The 22017-nt window shown below is 39.3% G+C and overlaps 1 long non-coding RNA gene across 1 annotated transcript; it reads left to right on the top strand.

Annotated features, from left to right (window-relative positions):
• The first annotated feature begins 1281 nt into the window (after positions 1-1281).
• LOC309687101 lies at positions 1282-21158 on the top strand. Its single transcript, XR_014270622.1, has 3 exons — positions 1282-1388; positions 20665-20704; positions 20898-21158. It is a non-coding gene; the product is annotated as an uncharacterized lncRNA (long non-coding RNA).
• Positions 21159-22017: the final 859 nt, after the last annotated feature.

Below are 22017 nucleotides of genomic sequence, written 5' to 3'. Positions count from 1 at the left end.
TCTACCACATGCTACATGCTCTACCATGAACATGAACAATAAAATGCGTTTCTGATTTCATTGCTGATTTAAAATGATACCTGTGCTTTCTCTGACATTTATTATCCAAACATCCAAAAGTTATAAATTATTATAAAAATTCTGATGCTGTGGTAGTTCCAGTGTTGTCAAAAAACATGCATACACCCCTATTTCTTAAACTGATACAGAGATGGGATTTTCTGACAATGTACTGCAGTGAACTACACAATATTGGCAAGCAGGCAGCAGTCTCTATGGGTGGAACAGGTGCTGAGACAGAAAGATGGGTACCAGGAGTGCTGGAAAAGAAAAATGCTTCAGTGCCTGTTTGGGAGAACGTTAAGTTATAAAGGACAAAAGGTGAGACAAAAAACTGCCAATTACTTTTTCTTGACATAACTTCTTTTAGCTATGCCATCACATCATCTCCATTCAGCCCACTGATGTGCTTGCTGCAGTTACAAGTGTCATCTGACTGTCGAGCAACAGTCACAAGTCACTTTGTTTTACACCTGTCCAGTGGATTGTTAACACATATATAATATGTTAATAATAATATGACAGTAATGTATTTTCGCATGCTAGACATGGTTAAGATGATTGGTTAATTGGGAAGAACTTTGAACATTGCCACACAAGATGCTTTATAGAATTATACACTGCGATTTTCCTGCACAACCATCTTTCGGGTTTACAGAGATGAAGAGGAAATGTCTGGATGTGCAGCTGACAAATCTGCAGCAACTGCATGATGGCATCATATCAATATGGGCCTAAATCTCTGAGGAATGTTTTCAACACCTTGCTGAATTTGCCCTTTTCCGAAGGCAAAAGGGGATCCAGTATGAGCACGGTGTACCTGATAATGTGCCCAGTCAGTGTATATACAATAAAATATTTACATACATACTCAATGATCGTATAGATCAGATCCATTGGTTAATGTAGCACTATCCACATGTTGTAATGCAGCTTGTGTGGCATAGAAAGAAAAGCACAATAAACCACTACACTTTTAGCTAAACTTTTTCTGTGTTTTGCTAATGAAACACGAGATATACACACACAGAGATTTATTTCCCACTTGCAGTGTGAAGACAAACTATCATATTGTAGGCTGTACCAGTGGGAGGGCATGTAGTAGTGTAAATGACCCAGATTATTTGTTTATTTGATATTTTTCAAATAGTTAAATCCCTGAACGAATTATACCTTATAATATAGATTAAACTCTTATTTTGAAATTCGGAACGGGCAACTTCCGGGAAGGAAGATGGTACCGCAACTGCTTGCCACAGAAAGGATTAATGAGAAGGTTATCGTTTTCCATCCATCTTAAAATTAGCATCTAGCTGGAAGGCAAACAGGTATGTTTGTGTGTTGTATTTGTTGTTTACATTTCGGACAATTTGTAAATGTATTACTTGATTGTTAATAAGTTTATGAGCGATCTAGCAGGCTGATGCTAGCACCTCCTGTGCCTTTTCTGTGAATTGATTAGCATAACAGAAACGTGGTTATATCAAGTGAATGTTTATTTGTTTTATGTTATGATTACAGCTCTTACGATGTGTCTATGGCAATTTGTGAATAAATGGGTTGGAATACCCCACCATGGTCCATCCGTAATGATCATTGAGTGCATCGTCTGAATAAAGTCCGGCTGGAATGCTACAAGTAGTGATTAACCTTCTGTACATACAGTAAAGAAAGAGAGGCTGTAAACAGATTGATATCAGCTGGGCATCTGTTAAAAGTAAGGCAGTTTTAAAAACAGTATTGGATCAATTTCATGAGGGTATGACAGTATGAAAAAATAGATACCATCGAAATTGACTTACACTGACTATAAAAGCTTAAATTGACTTACACTAACAATAAAAGCTAACAGAAGCTACAGTTAAAGAAAAACTCTGTCATATTGCATCCTGGTAGCATAGGAGCTAAATAGGAAAAAAAGATAAGATTAATCCTCTAAGTTAGTGCTCTTAGAAATCAGTGAAGTTGGTATTCTTATAGAAGCCCCTCTTCTGAAGCCCCTCAGCCTATTAGCATTGCAAGGCTTTCTCCGCTGATCAGGAAAGCATCAATCATTATGGAAGCTTCCATATTACTACACACACTCTCTAATTACTGTACTTGTCTGAGGAGCAGCTCTGCAGCCCAGTGGACAGCCAGGGTGACTTTCAGGCCTCTGCAGAGAAATGAGAGGAGACCCCCAGCTGCTGAGCTTTAAGCCGCATCAACATCAAAACGTCACTGTATTGATAAATGAAAACAATTTTCTGTGTCTCTGTCTTTATGTGTTTATAAAAGCCTCAAATCAATTTTTGTGAAGCACAGCCACTAAAGCTAAGTAGCTGTTAGCAATATTTCTGTTGTACATGCCCAACATAATAATAAAAAAAAAAGTCAGTGAGTTGCGTCGCAGACATCTGGCACAGCTTAAGGCCTTTCATCGTCACAAGTAAGAACTCATATTCTGAATAGAAATGAGAAATTTTCTAATTTGGAGAGATACAAAAGAATCTTATGTCAAGTCACAACAATCAGAAAACGATTAGCACTAAACAGCAGTAACAATGAAACACAAAAACTGTACTGTCACATCAACACATTGCTATTATTATTATTTGATTTTTGTTTACAATTGCGCTTGTAAACAAAAATGAAATGTGAGGCATATCTAAAAAAAAAATTTAATCCTCTTTATGGAGATCAAAGAAGCTTGCAGTAAAGTGAAGGCACTATACTTGGGGTAATTTCAATGTTTCTCACTGTTTGACAGTCCATAACTCAGATAGTTGACTTGACTCAGGTCCTCAGATAATCTAGTGGCTCCCGATCTTTGCTTTCTACCTGTTACCATGTTATTTATTTTTAAGTTTCTTTCATCTTTGCTTAACAAGCTACCTTTACTCTTCTCCCCCTGCCAGAAAAACCTTCTTTACGGGGCTCAAAGGGAATTATTCACAGTCTCCTCGGGGCTCTGACAAGGTCGTGGGCTTTCTGTCTCCCCTCTCCCTTGGCTCTGTTCTGAACCATAATTGATTAGGTTAAGCAGCAAGAGAGGGAAGGTCACGCCTGCAGCGGGTGATCTGGAGCACGCAACAGCACGCGTGGTCACAGACACATGCTCTCCATCACTCGGAGACAACTAAGACATGGTGAATACGAAGCACACCTTTGAAAATGATTTGTTAACAACAATATCTGTTTAGCTTTAAGATACAGCCCAAACTTTATAAGCTCCAAACCACTGCAAGATTTTCACTTTTAAAAGCGCATATATACATATTCAATATGGCATTAGTATGAATATGGCAAGCAGAATATCCAGTGCACAGGGAAAATCTCAAAGTACTTTCTAACAAGAACTTGTTCCTGGAATGAGCTGGGATGAAAAAGATCCTCTGCTCAATTTGTGCAGCCTGGGTGCCTCTGATTCAGTTTGGCTTCATTAGTTAGAACTGTTCTTGAAGGACATGAAACTTTCCAAACTGACATAGGCAGACATGATGGAGGGTAGTAAAATCTAGGGCTGAACGATATATCGCATTTGCGATAATATCGCGACATGATCAAGTGCAATTTTCTAACCGCGAAGGCTGCGATTATACTGCGATTATATTATACAATTCATGGGCTGCATCCTCCTGAGGCCGCATTTGTAGACCGATTACGTCACAGCGACGCGCCGAAGGCTGTCCAAATTACTACCATATCCCAGAATTCATAGCGCGGCCCAGCCAAACTCCAGTTTCCAGCAATGGCGGCTGCTACTAAGTTTTAAAATTACTCATACTAATCTTTCTGGGTCACAAAATAAACTTTTAACATATTTTCAGGCGAGAAAGTAGTTGTGTAAACATCAAATATCTGCTCGGTTTATCAAGATATCCCATATTTGCAAAAGTGCTTCGACGTTTTCAGAGGCGTCTGCTACCCACCAGCTCGACAGCTAGCCGGGAGCTCGAGGATTACTGATGCGGCCGAGAACGGCACAACTCCCGGCACATCATTTTCAGATCACCGCGGAGTTTCGCTGCTCGGGTTAAACGTGATATATAAGTCACTTAGACAACCTAAAAATGTTATTGTTGGGCTTTTTTCAGTGTTTTGTTTGTTCGTGAGTAAATCGGTTTGGCTGAGATTAAAGTTATTAGATTAGATAAAATAAAACTTTATTAATCCCCCGGGTGGGTTCCTCCTTGGTTTTCACACAGCTGACTAAACGTCAAACAGAAAACTTATTAAACAGAAGTATGAGACAGTCGAGAATTTACACCAGTGTCTGGTTATATTTTAGATAGCGAGAAGCAGACGGCCGAGTTTATTAAACTCCACCGAGACAGCGGTGACGCTAATCAGAACTAGACCGTCCAATTTCACGCCTTTAAACTTTAAAGGCGTGTTTGTGTGTGTGTTTATACAATTGCTATTATGTTTGCACTTTATGTGTAATGTTACTGACTACAGAGATCAGTAAGATGTGTGTATTTTTTATTTATTAGTTTTATTTATTTAATATTATTTTTTAATTGAATGACTGTCTAGTAGTTCACAGATGTCGAAAAACTGAGTGTGGTAAAGCCACTGATTTTTTTTATGTATATTTCTGCAATCTGCACATTGTACTGACTTTCATTTTAATGTTTACACCAGGGTTCCTTGTCAGCACTTTATGCTCAGATGTTTGTAAGCTAAAAATAAACTATTGTGTATGTTCAAATATACTGTTGTGATTGAAGAAGTTAAATAAAAATGTCAGTCATCAATTCATGCATCACCTCATGTCATCATAACAGAGGTCTGTCTTCCAGGAAAGAACAGTTTAAAATTAATGTAATATAGTATTGGCCATACTATATGATGTATTGCTTGTCTTTGTTTAATAATACAGAAGACAAATACCTTAAAAAATAATCGCATATCGCATCGCAATCGCAATATTGGGGCAAAAAATCGCAATTAGATTATTTTCCATAATCGTTCAGCCCTAGTAAAATCTCTTTCTTGCTTTGAAATCAGTCAGGCAGCACAGCAAATCCAAAACCAGCAGCTGCTGGCCCAGGTTGATACCATTCATAGTAAAATATCAAAAACTGACAATGCTCACAGCATGAGTAAGCAGAGAATAGGATAATTCAGTTTTCACATTCAAAACATATTATTCCTTCTTGGAAAGATGAGTTTCGTGTGTGTATTTTGGCCTCTGATGAGTTCTTGGAAATGTTAGATATTTATGTAGATATTAGGATGCGGTTCAAAAATGAAAACGAAAGCAAAACAAGAAAGCCTCGTGTATTATTGATGGTCATAATGTTCAGGTTTCATCGCCATCCCCATATGGTTAGAAGTCTGAACTCTCTGGTTTCTTTGCATTACTAAAAGTCAAAGCACATGTTGTGTTACATTGGACATAAATGATCTGTCTTTATGCACATTTGTTTTGACCTATTATTTCTTCTGGCACATCTGCCACATCAGTAAATTGCAAATTGTAAGTAAACAGGAGATGGATATAACCAAACACAAACAGCACATTTTTCTCACTTAGTCCCAGCTGCATGTACCCATGAAAAATATTTTTGAGTTAGCGTTTTGAAAAATCTGGCTTTTGGATTTGTGCCTTCACCCCACAATGACAAGGGTCAGGGAAATTTCCCTTTGTTGTGCTCACAGGATTGAAAAAAACAACAACCCCAAAACATTCAAATTCAGTCTAGGAAAGTAAAATCCAACCATAAACTAGGCTGACTGGGCTATTTGGGTAATTTGATAAAAGCAGCACTTAAAATGTTTTCCGAAGAACAGGATTATTAGATCAGCCGGTAAAAAGAATAATACTGAAGTGATGTGATATTCCATTCAACTGTGAGCATTTAACACCCATTCATCTAAATGCAGTTGCTGTTTTTAATTTTCTCTGACTGAGTAGGGATCGGTTTGACTTAGTCAAGATATATGAAATACAGTGCGAACAGCAGCATGTGAATGAGCAGCAGGACTCTGTTATCCCTATGCAGAGAGCGGCTCGCGAGGCAGGTCAGAGTGATGATGAGTCCATCCCTTGCGAATAAATTGGGGTTGACTTTGTGAGGGCCTTGAAGGAAGGGAAAGGGAATAGAATGAGAATGTGCTGTTGCTATGCTGCAGGATAATATTCATGGAAGATGAGAGGCAATGGTAATGTTAGGTGAGGTAGGCTGCACAACTTCGTGAAGCCCTTGTATGGGTGAAGGACGGATGACCCCAGCCAGTGGCATTGCTGTGAAGGAAGATCTTACTCAAACTGAAAGATCAAATTGAGATGACACTCTTGTTTCTGTCAGTGACTGGAGAGAAAAAAATAATACCATACTGTAATGTAGTTTCTGGCTTCATATCATTATGTTGTCTTTTCTAGATTCAAAACAAGATCTTGACAAAGAAAAGAAGTCCAAAAAACCCCCACCACGTAGCCCAGTGTTATAAGATTCCTGGAGAAATCTCCCTCTTTTTTTCCTTGGCAGTACATCACTAAAGGCCATCTTTTTTTTGTTCTCTCAAAAGGGCAAAGCCTCTATTGAATATTCATAAACGGCTCATTTTGTAGACCTCTGTTTTTGAATGCATTAATGACACACAAAATGTTTTTTTAAAAAGAACGCAGCAGTAAAAAGCAATAAGAGTGTATGACTTTCTGAAGGAGGTCATTAAAATTCAAGACAATAATGCATTCAGAAAAATAGCATTCTGAATGTAGCAACAGAGTTGAGCAATTAAATTATTTAGACCTCCCACAGCGAGAAACGGTGCTAATTAGCATTAGACTACTTCAGCATGATGAGATGAGCCAGTATCACACAGGTGCAATTGTCACTTTGTTTTGTTGAATAATGAAGGAGCTGACACTTGTTTCTAGGGCTTGTTAAGACCTGTGCACAGAAGTCAAACTTGCTCTGTGAAAGGCCACATGTGCAAATATCAGCATAATACGCAATACAACAGAAAGAAGCAAAAAAAATAAATCAAAAAGCTTTGAGTATTTAGTTTATTTTTATATTCAAGAGATAATATCTCAGGCTGTTAGTGGTGTTTTAATATTGTAACGACTTAACAAGGTCAATACTTCAATCAAAAAGGAAGTCAAAAATAACCCAGCCGCTCAGTGTCGCTCCACTTTTCCAAGGCCAGTGGTCTGCTGTGCTGTATGATTGTTCCATGTCTGTAGACATGTTGTCTGATGTCTTTTCTGAAGTACAACCATGGACAGGCCATGCAAGTCCCTTTCTTCAGATCTCAGTGCAAACAGAAAACATACTTCAAATACATACATCTTTAATTTCAATGCACCGATGTTCAGTTTAATTTCACACCTGTAAACAGATATAGTAGTTTCTACTGCATATATCCACAGATGTAGGAGCATACTTGCACATAGTGAGTGCCTTGCAGTCATTGGTTCACACCAAATGGAAATTCTTTCCACATCATGCACTCACAGTGCAGGCAGACCAGGATTTCCCATTTATGAATAAGTGGAAGAGGCTGAGACACATTTTGTACTCGTGGCAAAGTGGCCCACCTTCTTCATAGTGGATCATAGTTTAATTTGACTAAGTAAAAACATGACTAATTATGAGGCTCTCCAATTTCCTGCCGGTTCGAGAATGTGCTGGCCTTTCATTCAGGAGTGGCAAAATGACAAAAATGATACAAGCAACATAAGAGACACGCTGTTAGGCTGCTGAGTGTGAAGACTGTCAAAAGTTCATGGCAACAAAATGTTTGATTAAATGCTACAAATTTTACAACTTTGTTGACTTCTAGTCATGCTCGCTCCTCTATGCTGTGTTCATTTTGACTGAATAATCACTCATGCACAACCACCCACAATCAGTGTCAATTAGTGATGATAAAGCAGCATTACGTACGACCCCCCCCCCGAGCTACTATTTCAGACGGAATAACAACATAAAAAAAATAATTCCATCATCTATTAATGTCTGTCAAAGAGAAACGTGACCTCAAACATGTTAGCTGACAAACAGAGAATTCTGTTCATGAATTTGGAATCAAAAGGCTGTTTGATGTGCTGTGACAGGAGGTATTCGTCCGCACATATCTAGCTCTGCCATGTTTCAGAACCCTGCGTGTTGTGAGTAATCCTGTCATGGTTCGTCTCTGTGTGTGTGACAGTGAATCGGTGGAGGAAAAGGGGTTGGAGGGGGTTGCTGGGGGTCTGAGTGGAGCACACTGCTTGTTACCCAGACATGTGGATGAGTGGCTGGCTGAGGAAGAGAAGCTCCCTACAGGGGAGTGATGGCGGCGTGCACACAGACAGCATGATGAATGAGGGAGGAAAGCTGCAGGAGGCCATAAATCAATATCTCTTCTTCTATTCTCTCTTTTAAGGTGGATACTCCCATACACGTCTTCTTGTCCTGTCTTATTTTAAAGATGATGGAGGAACACCCTGAACTAACAGAGTTATATCCCTTAACCCAACCTCTGGGCAACTGTTAGCCATTCTGCCTTTCGCTGCCTAAATAGCTCTTTGTGCAGAATATCACAGCTTTTTCGTAAAAGCAGCCACAACAAATGAAGTCATCATCTGGTCTGGGGTGTTATAGGACTGAGTGCTCTATCAATAAATGCACTGGTCCGACTCAATGAATGATTTATCAAATGCTTTGTAGATCATTTTAGAGCTGTTGTGTCTCCTGGGCCAAGACTTGAGATCATCCATCCCCATTCAGCATTCCTCTTTACAATAGCATATTGCTGAATAAATACACTGTCTGCAACACCTGGGACTGCCATTGTCGAGACAAAAAAAATACACATTTATGTGGAGGGAATCAGAATGAAATGACTGTCTCTGTATGCTAGTATAAAGATGTTTTGCTCCAAGAAAGGTATTTTTCTAGTAGATAAAGGATTGTCTCATCAAAACTGAAAAAACACATGCCACCTGTCTGGAGACTTTTTACTTTCTGCATCCAACATTGTCATGGACAGTTGTCAGAGCACCAACAGACATTGTGCATATATCTCAGTAAGGCCAACATCTTAGACCAAACCAATTATTTTAACAAACTGGGAATGAGAATAAGTTGGTTGTCAAGAGTGACACAAACAGGTTTAAGGTGCAGTACGTGTGCAGGGATAAGAGCTCAGTCCGGGAGTGCATCCTTTTTGTCTGACCAGCAGTGTAACTCTGAGGCTCTGTGGCATAAGACTGTGTGAAAATTACATTCAAAACTCTCAAACAAATAGATGCAGATTTTGCATTTATTGAAAGCCTCACACTAATTGTGTTTTCAGGCATTCAGAGAGTCAGTGCAATTGATTAAGGAGCACTCAAACACTGGATAAAAGTTGAAATCCAAAAATACAAGTAAACTGATTCAAACTGAATTGAAGAAAAAAGCCCTTTAAGATATATGTCTAAATCCTGATCCCTAACAGACATTGGCCAGGCCAGCCTCATCCACCGAGGAGACATTTGCTTTGGCGCTTCCTCCATTATTGACTTGTCTGTATCAGGACTTCCCATGAGTATTGAGCAAACAGAAGGGGCTGGAGAGAGCTGTCTCCCGTCATCCCCTGGCTCTTTACTCTCCTTGACAGCATCTAAAGGCAAATATTTGACTTGAGATAAGTTTCACATTACCAGGAGATCTAAATTTGTTGGCAGAAATAGTATGACCACCATCTTCTTTGGGGAGCGGAAACTGAGCTGAAGCATCCAAGTGTCACTGGCAAAGTGACCATCACACTTTTATGTGCGATTATGAGATTTTACTGATCACTGTGGTGTATGTTCTCTACTGCTGTGAACACCGCATTAGACAAATTCTGATTAAAAAGATCATTAAAACCCATTTTAGCATGTGAATTACACATAATGTCTCACTCAGTCATTCAAGCAGAACTATTCTTACTAAACCTGCACAACTCTCAGTGGTTAGTCATCTTATTGAGCCTCAAAAGGGACAACGGAAAAAGTTTGAAATGCCACTGAAGCAGAATCACTGAAGCGAGAAGAAAACACACCCAAGGTTCAAAGTGTTAATGAAGCCCAAGGTTGTTTGGGGAAGAGAAGTTTAAGTTCTGACAAGGCTTAATAGCTTATTAATATGAATTTGACATGAAAAATAACTTCCCAAAAAGCCATCGTTGGCGGAATAAACAGGTCCCCAGAACATCAAAAACACGTTGACGGTAAATTGATGATATCAGTTCCAAATTTTAAATACAAAGAAAGCCACATTTAATCCTCCATCCATTCATGTTTGGGAAACAAAGCTTTCAAAATCTCCAAGAAAACACAATTCTCTAACAAATCTGGCTTTTTATTTAGCAGTCTTTGCTATTTGCAGCACAGACTGTTTTTATCTAACATAATAATACAGAGATTAAGCTCAGAAAAAAAAAAAGAAAAGCAGAGCAGCGGGGGGTACACTTGTGGTTCACAGCAATCACTATACGTATATGCGCTACTTCCATCTGCCGACCGACATCAAAGAGACCCACTGTAGGGGGCTTCTAGGCTCACGCAATGCAAATCATGCAGTGAAGAATGGTGGAAAGAAGGAGAGATGGGCAGCAGAGAGCACTGAGATAAAAATGCTCTGCATTACAGTGTGCTCATGTGTATTTTAGTCTTTAAGAATATGTATAATTTTGCATGTATTTTTCACAAATGAAGTCACCATATTCTAATGTCTTTCTCTTTGGGTTTTCGGGTGAGATGATTGAGCAAAAGTTGAATATTTGGATTGGCTCAAACAGCCCTGTAAATCTAAAACCACTGGGGACTCGCAGATTATTTTTCAGCATAATAACCTGCAGCTCTGAGGATAAGTCTTCACCTTCACAGGAAGAATACCTCTTCTTTCTCCTCTGAAGAAAACAATCGCTCAGAAGACTGCAAAATTCATCTGACTAATGCTACTTCCCAATTGTCAATCAATTTTATGCACAACAGAACCAAACACTGCTCTAATTGCGTTTGTAGAAGATCTGTTTGGTATTACATTGGCAAACAGTGCTGAACCACCCACTTCCACTTCACTGAACAAGAAAATAGGGCCTCTGTTATGTTGGCAGGGGAGGATAAATCTGCCATTCCTTGGGAACCATCACACCTCTATTGGACTGAAAATGTTACCACACATGCAAATATCAAAGGAGCATTTTATGACTAATAACTACTTTCAAAGAGCTGTTAGCTGAACAAACAACTGCCACTATTTGGACCGTATGTTCACGGACATGCAAAGTCATTTTTTCTCTGCTACGGTAGAGGAAGGTGAGCCTATTGTGTGGATGCACCAGCAAAATAGAGTCATCAAAGCAAGATTAAAATTTCAAGCCCTGTGCCACAGGATTATATCTTACAACCCCATGGCTCAAACAGGAGGTCAGCAACAAAAGTCAAGACTGAATAAAAGATAATAATTTACCCAATGAAAAGAAAGCGGATATTATTTGCTGTCTCTGTTTATTTTGCTATTTATTTATTTTTTAGCATCATGAAAAATATCACAAGTATCAATAATTTAATTTAATAATTTTAATTTAAGCTTCTTCTCTTCTTTTATCATCTCCACATTATATGGAACTTTGATGTACAAGCATTTAGACACCATAGATATTACCAGCTACTGCTACCTCAATAAATGTAACTTTACATAGAATATGAGGCTAGTCAGGGAGCCTTGAAGGAATTTTCTTTCCTTATGTCCAGGATTAATGAGCTCAAATTTGTAAAACTGTAAGCAACATTTAATCGGTTATTATCTTCTGCTTTTATCTAGATGAAAGTTCTGTGTCTCTTGCTTCTACATTTGTCTGTCATATTTTTTTAAACAAGAAATCTCAAAGAGATGAATAATTTTCTACTGTGGTGTAAGGACCTTTAAGTCATTTTAATAACAAATAAATTTAACTGAGATGTTCTGCTGTTTGATGTGTTAAATACCAGTAGGAAGAAACACCTTGCAAGCCTGTAACATTATACTTTGTGTGGAATGTGGTTAAAAAAATGCATTCATTGTCTTCTGAGGGATATGTTTAATGTTGCAATGGTTGTTTTGCATGGACTCCTAACACATGAACACAGCAGATGAGAGCTGCTTCACTGTGAACAAATGGAAGAATAGTGCCTTTTGTAAATATAATATAAAAAGACTTCTCATTCAGTTAGAAAACATCTTAAGCGAATCACAAAAATAACAAGTGTTAAACAGCGTTGTTTGGTCGAAGCTGGCAAAATGTTCTGAAATTAAAATGTTTTTCACTCATTTGGAAGCCACTGATGTGCTGTAAAATTATGCAATCTGTTAAAACATGAAGTTATGATTGTTAATATGTGCACTTTGGTGAATTTATTAACATTTTGGACTCTCACTGCTAATGTTTAATGGTGCTGCATAAAAGTGGCTCACTGGATCAAAGTGTGTTTAAACTATGCATGCTCTTGAGCGTTAGGTCCTTTTTTTTTTTCAGAAAACAATTAATCACGCTGGACTCCCTCTGTTTCAATATGGCAATTAAGGAAAGTAATGCATGTGTATAAACCAATAATGACCAACATAAACAGCATTAACTTTAATAACGCAAGCTGTTGCATCTATGAAATCGAGGTACCTGTGCTGGTTTCACTCTAGGATTTAGTAGCTGCATTTAGCATTTTATATTTGCTGAAGGAAAAAAATGAAATCAACTTTAAATAAAACCTTGAAGCTTATGAAACTGTCACAGAGATACTTTAAACCCATAGTGCATCTTTGATTATAACGTTGTATTATGTTGCACTGAGTTGATGTTACCTGGCGACAGAAATGTATGTGGACATAAACAGGTTATTGAGAACTCTAGAAACACATAAACATAAGGGGAGCTATTAACAATACAATGTGAAACTTTTTTAGTAGGTAAAACCTTCCAATGAGGTCACATCTATTACTGATGTTTTAAAATGTATTCAATGACAGTTTTAAATAAATAACATTTAAACTAAAGCATTGCATAAAGGATTAGTTGTGAATAGTTGTGCAGATAAATTAACTGTGACCTGTTAATGACACTAGATGACAAGTTGAGGGATTATTAAACATTGTTCTGAAGGGACCATGATAAAACAAATGTCATGGCAACACATTTGGCAGTTTTTTGTTTCAACCAGACTTGTGAAAAAATGTTAAGCAATCTCCAAAGGAATTGATCCAAATCTTTAATCAACAGGCTAAAGTCATAGACACACTGTCAGGGCATTAACAAACCAACGTCAACAACCAGGAGCCAAATATGCCAGAATATGTGGAAAAGACAAAAAATAACTTTTGTAAATAAATACAATACAAAAAACAAAAGTAATACCATCAGTCTGGCAGTACAAAAAATGCATGTTTAATAGTTTTCCACCATTCACTTTTCAGACCTGGAGGCTATGTCTTTCTCTTATACACACTCTGTGCTCACACTTTTTTTTTTTTTTTATATCGCCATCTCAAGCTGATCATTGGGGGCGGTTGATGAGCTCAAAGACTGGCCTGACAGCAGAGAGCAGGTGGCCTGTGTGGGTGTGAGTTTTGAGAACTATACACACATTGTGTTTTCTTTTCTTAGATGGGGACAAAGCCTAGATTCCATAATGAAAGTCTATCTGACCTCATCATACACTCAACCCAAGTAGAATAACGTGTCCTTTTTTGTCTGTATATTTTATTTGAATTTCTATTTAGAATATGTTTGCACTCAATGCTCACCAAAACCCATGTGAAACCTTTGGCTGAATGTCAAGATTTGAGATGTGATGTGCTCAATAATAACAACTGAATTTCAAATATTCAAAGCCCAACCATGCAAAATTCAGACAATTTTTAATGTTCTTCTTATTTTGTTATTGTATTTTCCATTTAGTCTGCCTGCCTGCCTGCCGACGTAGATATATATATAGATATACATATATACATAGATAGATAGATAGATCAATTATGACTTTGTATGTTTACATTGCATGTTACAATGGAAATTGAAAGTAAAAACAAAGAAAAGCCCTGTTCTAAGGTTCAGAAAAAAAGAGAATTAAAATCCCTCCAAAATGTTTTTTTCATAAAGCCTATGTTTTTGTGAAGAGGCCTATGAATAAATGTATACTAAAACAAGAACTGCATGTGGCTCACTCTGTAATGGGGAAGCCCATTATCTGCAAACTTTAAACTGAGCTTGCCTTTTTTCTCTCCCCTACTGGACGTCAGATTAAAATACCCCTCCGAATCTTCACTCCAGCTATGTCCATTAGTCTACAGTCGACTGCTCACCTCTGACATCTAATTCAGAATTTCAGATATTACTCTGAAAGATGAGTGAAACACATGCTCGTGGCACATCTTAGCTTAAACAGTCATCACTCATGGCAACATCACAGCTTTTCTTTTTAAGTTCAAGGCGATAAATGTAGCTTGAAATTGCTGCCCCCCACCCCAATGGAACAAGTGTTGGAAAATCGCAACCATGAAAGCAGTCACACATGTCATTCACTAATATATGACAACCTTCAAAACTTATTGTTGTTCTTTTTTTTATTGTTTAAGATTGGAACAATTATCCGGACTGCATGTTTATTTAGAGAGCTACTCCTCTGATGTCATACTTGACTCTTTCTTTCACTTTGGTGTTTCTGTGGAGCGCAAATACACTTTACAGACATGGCATTTATAACTCAGGCTGAATCAATAAGTAACCTTTAACAGTGAGATGTTCGTCATAGAGATGTTACAGAGAAGCAGTGATCTCACACCTCCACAAAGTGTTATAGTGATGCATGTCATGAAACAACAAAGGTGAAATGTTTCAACTAAATTTCACGTTCATACATTACTGAGCTGTGCTGTTAGTATACTATTGCTTAATGCTACTTTAAACTATGTATGGTAGCTACACACTTTCCCAGGAAGGGTAACATTATTGATATTTTGAGACCTCTTCATGCTCTGTTTCCTTAAGTGAATTTAACATCACAATAATGAGCAAAAATGGCAACAGATTTATCGACTATGAATGCACACGCGATTGCCTTAAAAGTAGTGGCACATACTTTAATTGGTTTGGTGTAAACACTCAGGTCTAGACGAGCGCCCTTCTTTAAACCCCGCAGGACTTTCAAGAGCACTGGAAGAACATATGCTGCCCACAGCATGTGTAATGACTGCCATCAGAGCCATCAATAACCATTATGTTCACCCAGACATTTATGTTACAGTTACAAGGATGAGGAATGAGGCATTTAAGTCAGAGGGCAACCTTTGCAAACTGGTTTTAAAAAGGTCCTGTTCGGCTTTGTTTTTGATTTTGTTAATGAAATACTAAATGATGGGTAAAGACCAGGAATGATCTTGTCTAATTGTATCAAAATGATAATTTATAAATTAGTAGGGTATGAATTGATAAAAAGACAAACTTGTCATAGCAATAATATTGTCTGAACTAAACAAACCCGCTATCCAACTACAGCTGGATAGCGTAGTGATACGACGACACACCTTTGAAACTTAGATTCCCACCTGGGGGTGGTATCTAGTAAGGGTCCTGGCTAGACCCTCCCATTGCTAAACCAAGCCCTGAGATGGTCTGCAGCCTGTCTGCTCGGACACAAGCATTTCACTGCATGTTGTACTGTGTATGATTGTGTATGTGATGAATAAAATAAAATAAATTAATTTAACATACAGTCTAAGAAACAGAAGAGCCTCAAGGAACTTTTTGGGATTTCTTGGCATTGCCACTGAGTTTAATAGGTTCCTTACCTTTTCATCTAAAAATAAAAAATAATAATTTCACTAAAGAAAAAAAGCTACTTTCATGGCTAAAAACTAGCTAAAAACTAACTTGATTGCATCTCAAAATAATTTCCCCCAGGGATCAATAAAGTATTCTGATTCTGATTCTGATTCTCTCTCTCCTCAACAAAAAGTAATGTGATCATTGTAAATTCAAAATAGTTTTTTTTTAATACAGTCCAAGAGTTCAGCTCCACAGCTCGCTCTCAGTAAAACAAATCAATTTTTAATTGATTCCTCTTTGATCATAACATATATGTATGCACAGAAATGGAGTTTTAAATCTTATGCATCTGAATTTTTTAAGATATAGATTTGTGTGAAGCTGCTTTCTACTCTTAATAAAAAGAAATTAGATTCCTCCTCTTATTTATTTAATTTTTCCCTCCCCAGACGCCTTAACGCCCACTCACATCCTGGGCCATCTGACCTCAGGAATTCGCATGATAAGGTGGGGCCAGGTTTCACAATGAGCTCACCCGAAACCCTGGCTGATTGGGACCCACACCCAGTTTCACACCTTGGCTCAGGCGATTAGAGGATCATCAGGGGGTCCTTTTGTCCCTCTGTGGGGGGTTACTCCCACTAGGTTTAAATCTGGGACTCCCCACCATTTGACCTTAGAACTGAAGAAGCTTCTCGGATGAGAGGTGAAACGTCTTCAAGTAACTTTAAAGGTAGAAAAGCCAAATGGCTACTCTCTGGGACTCTAAGTGTAAAGAAGTCCAGACCCTTTTCTTTGCAAGCTCCTTTGAATACAAATAAATACTTTAGCATGACATTAGCATGGCATTTTAGACAGATCTGTTAATTCAAAGTGTAAAAAGATTCTACATCCATCCATCCATCCATCCATCCATTTTCTTCCGGTTATCCAGGGCCGGGTCGCGGGGGCAGCAGCCCAGGCAGAGAAGCCCAGACCTCCCTCTCCCCAGCTACCTCCTCCAGCTTATCTGGGGGCGTTCCCAAAGATATAATCTCTCCAGCGTGTCCTGGGTCTGCCCCGGGGCCTCCTACCAGTGGGACAAGCCCGGGAAACCTCTCCTAGGGGGCGCCCAGGGGGCATCCTTGTCAGATGCCCGAACCACCTCAACTGGCTCCTTTCGATGTGGAGGAGCAGCGGCTCTACTCTGATCCCCTCCCGAATGGCCGAACTTCTCACCCTATCTCTAAGGGAGAGACCAGCCACCCTTCGGAGGAAGCCCATTTCCGCTGCTTGTATTCGTGATCTCGTTCTTTCGGTCACTACCCACAGCTCGTGACCATAGGTGAGGGTAGGGGCGTAGATCGACCGGTAACTTGAGAGCTTTGCTTTTACACTCAGCTCTCTCTTCATCAAATCCACCTCCATCGTCCCGATACCCAAAAACTCCAACCCATCTTGCCTCAATGATTACCGGCCCAGTAGCACTCACCCCCATCATCACTAAGTGCTTAGAGCGACTGGTCCTAGCACACTTCAAATCCTGTCTCCCCCCCACCCTGGACCCCCACCAATTCGCATACCGCCGGAACAGGAGCACAGAGGATGCAGTCTCCATCGCAATGCACTCTGTCCTCTCACACCTGGACAACAACAACACCTACGCCAGAATGCTGTTTATAGACTTCAGTTCAGCATTCAATACAATCCACCCCTCACAACTCATCAGGAAACTGACAGACCTGGGTATCAGTTCCCTCATCTGCAAATGGTTACTGGACTTCCTGACCAACCGCCCCCAACATGTCCGGCTGGATAACCGCTGCTCATCTACCATCACAATGAACACCGGTGTACCACAAGGCTGTGTGATGAGCCCTTTCCTCTACTCCCTCTTCACCCACGACTGCAGACCTGCTGATGGTTCCAACACCATCATTAAGTTTGCAGATGACACCACGGTGATTGGCCTCATCAGTGACAACGATGAGGCCGCCTACAGGGAGGAGGTGGATCGTCTGGCTGAGTGGTGCGACAGAAACAACCTGCTGCTTAACACCGAGAAGACCAAGGAGCTCATCGTGGACTACAGGAGGAATGCTGACCCACATCCACCCATCCACATTAAGGGGACGGCTGTGGAGCGTGTGAGCAGCTTCAAGTTCCTGGGAGTCCACATCTCCGAGGATCTCACCTGGACGACCAACTGCTCCAAGCTGGTCAAGAAGGCTCACCAGCGCCTCTTCATCTTGAGGACTCTGAGGAAGAACCACCTGTCCTCAGACATCCTGGTGAACTTCTATCGCTGCACCATCGAGAGCATCCTGACCAACTGTATAACAGTCTGGTACGGGAACTGCTCTGCCTCAGACCGGAAGGCGTTGCAGAGGGTCGTGAAAACTGCCCAGCGCATCGCCGGAGCACCACTTCCTGCCATAAAAGACATCTACAGGAAGCGGTGTCTGAAAAGGGCTGGGAAAATCATCAAAGACCCCAGTCACCCATCACATGGACTCTTCACCCTCCTGCCCTCTGGGAGGCGCCACAGGAGCCTCCGGACTAAGACCACCAGGTACCGGAACAGCTTCTTCCCCACAGCTGTCAGACTCCTGAACTCTGCCTCCTGACATCTGACCCACGTTAAACTCATGGACTGAACATACACACACCCACAATGGACAACTGTACCCTCAAACACAATAATAACATGGACTGAACCACCACTCACAACCACTAGCACTTTATATAGCCTCTGTAGAAACTATCTACACCCTCACTTATCTTAACTGCACTACTGTATAGCTCTGTGTAAATAATCATTCTGTACATTCGATAATCTTTAATCCTACAACTGTTTACAACTTGCATAGTTCCCATTTCTGTATAGCTGTATATCCCAGATTCTGTAAAGTTATTTATTTCATATTCTGTATAGTTTTTCATATTTATATCCTGTTCATATCCTGTACATAGCTTGTACTCACTACAGCCTGTACATACTTATAGTTATAGAATATTCACAACATACTTCATACCGTGTACATTATAACATACCATAATAGACCCATTTCTGTAATATACTCACATATCTATATTATTGCTAATATATATTGTAATATATCTATATCACTAAAGCACTTCTGGATGGATGCAAACTGCATTTCGTTGCCCTGTACCTGTGCATGTGCAATGACAATAAAGTTGAATTCTATTCTATTCTATTCTATTCTATCACAACAGACCTGTACAGCGTCTGCATCACTGCAACCGCTGCACCAATCCATCTGTCAATCTCCCCCTCCCTTCTCCCATCACTCGTGAGCAAGACCCCGAGATACTTAAACTCCTCCACTTGGGGCAGGGTCTCGTCCCCAAAGTGGGCACTCCACCTTTTTCCGGCTGAGGACCATGGCGTCAGATTTGGAGGTTCTGATTCTCATTCCCACCACTTCACAGTCGGCTGTGAACCGTTCCGAGGCGAGCTGGAGGCCATCACCTGATGAAGCCAACAGGACCACATCACCTGCAAAAAGCAGAGATGAGATCCTGAGGCCACCGAAATGAAAGCCTTTCGCCACTTGGCTACGCCCAGAAATTCTGTCCATAAAAAAATATGAACAGAATCGGTGATAAAAAGTTAAAAACAAATCAATAAATATATGTCCTTGGTTTTGTGACACTTTTTTGACAATTTACCTGCACGGCACAAACATCCTTAAGATGGGAACATACATGAATATTTATGATGTTACACTGTATGAACAGAGCATTTTAAAGATTGAAAAAAATCATTTTTTTTGGATTAGCATTACTCCTGTCATATTTCCTGTGTTCCCCAAGTGTTGTTGATATGTTCTTAGTATGTTGCGATGAAATCATCTATGAGTGATCCATATTGGGATTCATATTAAGGTTAGACACGCTTCCATAAAGGGAAATGTCCTCTTTGGGTTGGGATGTTTTCCTGGGAAAGCAGGCTCCTTTCAGACCAAGTTAGTATCAAAAATTATTGAACATTCGTGTCTTAAATCTTTTTCCTATCAAATATCTAACAACTCACGTGATACCTTTTACCTGTTTTGTTGCCTTTATATTATTTTAGATCACTGCAGAATTTCAGAAAATAACTGCAGTGCATCTGGAACCAAAATTTGTATCTGTGTTGGACCCCAGCTGTTTTCTGCAGTGTGTACAATTCAACCCAATGAGAGTAGTAATCCACGAATACATGAATACAATTCCCCCTGGAATTTAATGGATAGGGAAAAATAAAAACAACAAAAAAGCAGATCTTCTAGATATCCCAAAATCTCTAAAGAGGTGGACAAATACATTTAGGACAGATGTTTCAAGTATCTGTCTAAAACGACTGATCCATTTTTCCCACCAGCTTAAAACTTCCAGATTTGTATTTTTGACAGACAATTTTGTCCACATTTTTTTTTTTCCATCAACAGTGTCACTAGAGGCCCTGGAATGACATTTGGAAGAGTTTGGGTTTGAAAGTGAGTTTGGCATACCTCATTTATGTCCAGTATCGCTTGGAGGGAAAAAAAAATATATAGTATCGGTATTATCATCCAAGCAGAAGATACAGATCCAGCCTCTGAGATCACCTATGGTCACATCCATCACCTTCCGCAAAGTAGATGGAACATTGTTAATACCAAAAGGCATACCTTTGAGTTGGAAAAGGCCAAAAGGACATGGAAAACTCTCCTCTTGGCCCCAGTGCTGTACATGTCTGTCTAACATTGCCAACAACCACTGTCAGTGTTGGAGAAGGGAGTCCAATTTTTTTTAAACAGTAGGTAATGGATAAACATCTGTGCAACCTATAGTGTAAAACTTTGTGTAATTGACAAACATTTTCTGTTTATCCAGGGAATAAGGACCAGCGGAGAGAACCATGCAGAGGATAAAGGTTTGATGATATCCATTCCAAACATTTTGTCAGTGATGTCTATAGTTTTGCATGGACTCTGTAAGGTTGCTGCTTAATAGACAAATCTTGGTAGATAAAGAATATCCTGTCTATTAGGGGACACTGAATTCAGGAAGAGAGCCATAATCTGTCCTTTCCAAAAATGACCTTTCTTTTGTCCTTTTATTTTCAGACGCCACTCATCTGAGAGATGTTTTGGATTAATTCCCCACCTGGATTTATGAATTAGGATCTCGTGGCCCCTTGAACTCCATTAACTCAAAAGCACTCACATTTTGAAGCACATTTCAAAACAGATGTCCACACAATTACTATAAACACGTGTATTATAAACACAAGCCCATCAAAATAAAAAAGTCTTTCTCGGAAAAATTTGATAAATAAGCACCAAAAGCAATGAAGAAAAAGAAATACAAAAACACCTGCGTTTCAGTTCGATCCATGACAATTTAATGAATTCAATTCAATCCAATTCAATCCAATTCAGTTCAACTGGCGAAATGAAAAATGACCCGGCCCAGTCCCTCTTTATTCAGCAAACAAATCATGTACCTAGATTTCCCTCGAGAGGATCTTCTTCGCTTAACAAAACAATAGAGGATCACTGGGGCACTGTTACACAGTTTAGCTGCTTTTTTTCCTTAAAAGGATAAATCCTCTTCCTTGAACAAACAGAGGATCTTTTTAAGTAAAAACTAAAATGTAAAATTTTCCATGCAAATAAATATAACAAAAACAATTTACAGAAATGAAAAAGGGATTATTATTTCCTGAGTAGTCTTTGAAGACCAAGTTGCTGTATCTTCCTGGCACAACTGGTATGCTGATACAAGTCCGTAGCCTCTAATCCAACCCTGACCCTTATGTCATGACTGCCACAGGCAAGTACAGATCATCTCCAAGTGCTTGCTCAAAGGGGTTTTTGATTGTTTGGGTTTTTTCTGTATTATTATAGGGTCTCTACCTTGAAATGCAAAGTGCCTTAAGGCGACTGCTGTTGTGATTTGGTGCTATATAAATAACAATTAATTGAATCAGATGTTTGGCATGCTGACTCACTGAAGGGAAATATATATGTACTGCTCGAAAAAAATAAACAAACACTTTGAAAATGCTTCAATTTGCAATTGGAAAAAACAAACAAACAAAAAAACATTCTGGATATCTATACTGATATAGACTGGGTAATGTGGTATTAACAACAGGATGCCACATCATTTGATGAAAATGAAAATGATCAATCTACCGGGAATGATACAACCCCCAAAAATCGAAGTGAAAAAAATGATGAG

The sequence above is a fragment of the Aulonocara stuartgranti genome, assembly GCF_965226115.1.
Source record: "Aulonocara stuartgranti genome assembly, chromosome: 14".
NCBI lineage: Eukaryota > Metazoa > Chordata > Actinopteri > Cichliformes > Cichlidae > Aulonocara > Aulonocara stuartgranti.
Note: the sequence above shows the minus strand (reverse complement) of the source record. Positions and strands in the feature narration are given on the sequence as shown.